Below are 3,882 nucleotides of genomic sequence, written 5' to 3'. Positions count from 1 at the left end.
ACCTCGCATGCGGGAACGTGAGAGAGGAGGCCCCAGAGTTGAGATCCCTGATTGGTTCCAGGTCCAAGCCAAGCTCCATGATTGGTTCCCAAGAGCAATGGGTAGAAAAGGCCTGAGGCTCTCAGATGAGGGACGGTTACTACCAGACTGAGCTGACTGGTACTCTGAATCCCTTAGGGGCCTCTCAGCCTTCCCCTGATAAGAGGAGGAGGGCAACTCGAAGTTGGTGAGGTTTTGTTTGTTTTTTGTTTTAAATTTTGAGGTGGGTTAAATATTTAACCCTAAATATTAACAAAGTTACTGTGCTGTGTTGTATAGGCATAGGGCAGATTCTGCAGCACCAAGTATTATTTTTGAAGCAAAATTCATCTTATCATTTCATCTATACATGTTTCACTTTGAATCCCTTAAAAGTGAGGACTTACACACACACACACACACACACAACTGCGATACCATTATGACACTTGAGAGTTCTTTAATATAATCAAATGTCACCAGTGTTCAAATTTCTGTTTTATTCAGAATTGTTTTCCTTTTACCGTTTCCTGCTTCTTACATCAGTTGTGATAAGTAGTTACATTTTTCTGGTGTTGTATTCCTTTAATCTAAACATTAAAAAATTGTTTATATAAAGTTGTCCATAAAATCTTTTACTAACTTTTTAAATATCTGTGGGATCTCTAGTCATGCTAGTCATGGTGCTATTTTTCTTTTTCTTTCTTTTTTCTTGTTTGTAATTTTTTTCTCCTACTTTAGTCACCTCTCTGACAATCTTTTTCATTTCTGGTAATGGTTCTTTGTGCCTTCTCTTTTTTTATTTCCTAGTCTTATTAGAACTTTGTCAATTTTATTAGCCTTTTCAAAGAACATACTTCTGGTTTTATTGATATTCTCTTTATATATTTCTTTTCTACATCGTTAATTTTAGCTCTTTATAATTTCCTTCCAATTTTCTTTGTTTAAAATTGCTGTTCTTAGGCTAGGCACAGTGGCTCATGCCTGTAATCCCAACACTTGGCAGGCTGAGATAGGCAGATCACTTGAAGTCAGGAGTTCAAGACCAGCCTCACTAACATGGTGAAACCCTGTCTCTACTAAAAATATAAAAATTAGCCGGGCATGGTGGCTCATTCCTGTAATCCCAGCTACTAGGGAGACTGAGACAGGAGAATCACTTGAGCCTGGGAGGCAGAGGTTGCAGTGAGCCGAGATTGTGTCACTGTACTCCAGCCTGGGTGATAAAATGAGACTCCATCTCAAAAAAAAAAAAAATATTCCTATTCTTTTTCTAATTTTTTGAACTGGATGATTGGTTTTCATCCTTTATTTTTCTAATATGTGCATATAAAGCTATACATTTCCTTTGAAGTGTGTGCCACATGTTTTTGAGATGTCATTTTTTATTATTGTTGAAAGTATTTTCAGATTTCCCATATAAGTGTTGTGCCTTGTGGAATATGCAAAATGTTTTTGAATCTCTGAGTACATATGATTTTCTAATTATCTAGTTACTGATTTCTGGTTCAAATGCATTAAGGTCAAAGAATATGATTTTGTGATTATAATCCTTTGAAATTTGTTGACATTTTCCTTAGGCTGAAGTATATGGTCAATATCCTGTTTAAGTTTAAAGAAAATGTTCTGAAACTGTTGGATGTTTTGGTATGTTTATATGTATGTTTATTAGGTCAAGTTTGTTAATCATATTGTCGGATTCTTCTGTTAATGAGAATGCCATATAAAAACCTCATACTTATTTGTGAATTTATCAATTTCTTCTTATACGTTTGTTAAATTTTGCTTTATATATTTTGAAGTTATGTTGTTAGGTACATGCAAATGTATACTCATTATTACTTTCTAGTTGTTGAACCATTAAGCACTGGACTGCAGCCATGTCCTACTGCCAGCAGGAAGAGAAGAATCAAATCATATTTGTGGCCAAAGAAGACCACAAAACTCCATGCAGACGTGGTGGCTGATGACCCCAATGATCCCTACAAGGAGCACAGATTGGTACTGCCAAATGGAGTCATTAAGTAGGACCTGCCCATAAAGGCCAGCAGTCCCTGTGGGGAACAGTTCAAATTCGCCTTTTCCTGCTTCCACTATAGCACAGAGGATGTCAAGGGGTCAGAGTGTGTAGACCAGTCTATAGTCCCATGCAGGAATGCATACAGAAATACCCAGACTTCTGTCCTCAAGATTAGGAAGAGGAAAATAAGCTAGCAGAACAGGTAGAAGAAACAGTGGTCACTGATGCCACTGTAACCAAAGAAGAGGAGGGGTCAAGTTAATGAAGCCCACAAGGCACTGGGCTCTAGTCCTTCCACTTCAGAGTGACATGTATGTTTTGCAAAAGGCCTTTTAGTCATCCTCCAAGAAAGTGTCTTTCCCTCTGTTGTCCTATGCATGTAATGTGCAAAATAACTTATTTTGATGATCAGAGGTCTTGGCCTCTTGACATATACCCTGAAAATAATAGAGGTTGTATGTATATGTGTCCTACATAAATCTGACAGCAAACATGGCCACTGCTTTTGAATTCTCTTTTCCCACAGATTTCTGTGAATTTTGCCACTTTGAAATAATGTGATGAATAATCTCAGTAACCAAAAATCATTATCCAGGAATGTTTCTTGTGAGTAAGCTGATTTATTCTGATTCACTATATCCCTTTTAGTAGATTTTATACCCTTTTGGGAAGTCTAACAGAAACCAAAGCATTTAAAATGCTGGGATGGGACCATTTCTATTACAATAGGCCAGATGATCAGATATATTTCTCCAAGCCCTTCTTGACCTTGAGTATATTAGAGGGTACTGTACTTCATTCCTGATACATTTTGGTTTCCATGTTGGCATTGAGATCTGGGTTTCCTTTCCTTTTCTTTTCTTTTTTGAGACAAAGTCTTACTCTGTCGCTAAAGCTGGAATGCAGTGGCATGATCTCAGCTCTGCACTCCAGCTTGCACTCGGCTCTGCATTGTAGCCTCTGCTTCCTGAGTTCAAGTGATTCTCCTGCCTCAGCCTCCTGAGTAGCTAGGATTACAAGCATGCACCACCATACCCAGCTAATTTTTGTATTTTTAGTACAGACAGGGTTTCATCACATTGGTCAGGCTGGTCTTAAGCACCTGACCTCAAGTGATCTGCCTGCCTGGGCCTCCCAAAGTGCTGGGATTATAGGTGTGAGCCACCATGCCCAGCTGAGTTCCAGGTTTTCTGAGTTTGGATGGTGGATATTTGGACCGTCCCATTCCCAGTCCCATTCTAAGTAAAGGGAAATGCTGGGCTGCTGCTTTTTCTGAAAGCCCTGGTTTGGGGCCTGCATTCACATTGGTTCTCAGTCTGGTCAGATGCAATGTTCTTGAGAGGTGGGGACCTAATGGTTATCAGAATAGTAGTCAATAGAGGAAACAGTTGAATTAAATATGCAATTAAAAGGATACATGACCAGGCATAGTGGTGTGTGCCTATAGTCCCAGCCACTCAGGAGGCCAACAAAGGAGAATAGTTTGAGCCAAGGAAATTGAGGCTACAGTGAGCTATGATCATACCACTGTACTCCACCCTGGGTGACACAGCAAGACCCTGTCTCAAAAAAAAAAAAACAAAAAAAGGAAACATAATTTCTTTTGTTTTTTTTTGGGGGGGGGAGGAAGGCAGGAAGGGAGGGAAGAAGGATGGTAGAGAGGAAGGAAGGAAGGAAGGGAGGAAGCGGGGAGGGAGGGAGGGAGAGAGGGAAGGGAAGGAAGGAAATCAAGCAATGAGACATTGCCGACCTGGATCTAGAGGTTTACAAGTCGATTTCTTTTTTTTTTGAGAGAAGGAAAGAAAAAAAAAAATAAGTAAAGGAGAAGAAGAAAGAGGAAGAGA

The 3,882-nt window shown here is 39.4% G+C and overlaps 1 pseudogene; it reads left to right on the top strand.

The window, feature by feature from the left end:
• Nucleotides 1-1,898: 1,898 nt before the first annotated feature.
• LOC100404673 (mitochondrial intermembrane space import and assembly protein 40 pseudogene) lies at nucleotides 1,899-2,418 on the top strand (annotated as a pseudogene).
• Nucleotides 2,419-3,882: the final 1,464 nt, after the last annotated feature.

The sequence above is a fragment of the Callithrix jacchus genome, chromosome 8 (assembly GCF_049354715.1).
Source record: "Callithrix jacchus isolate 240 chromosome 8, calJac240_pri, whole genome shotgun sequence".
Taxonomy (NCBI): domain Eukaryota; kingdom Metazoa; phylum Chordata; class Mammalia; order Primates; family Cebidae; genus Callithrix; species Callithrix jacchus.
The sequence above is the reverse complement of the archived record's forward strand: the minus strand, read 5'-3'. Positions and strand labels throughout refer to the sequence as shown.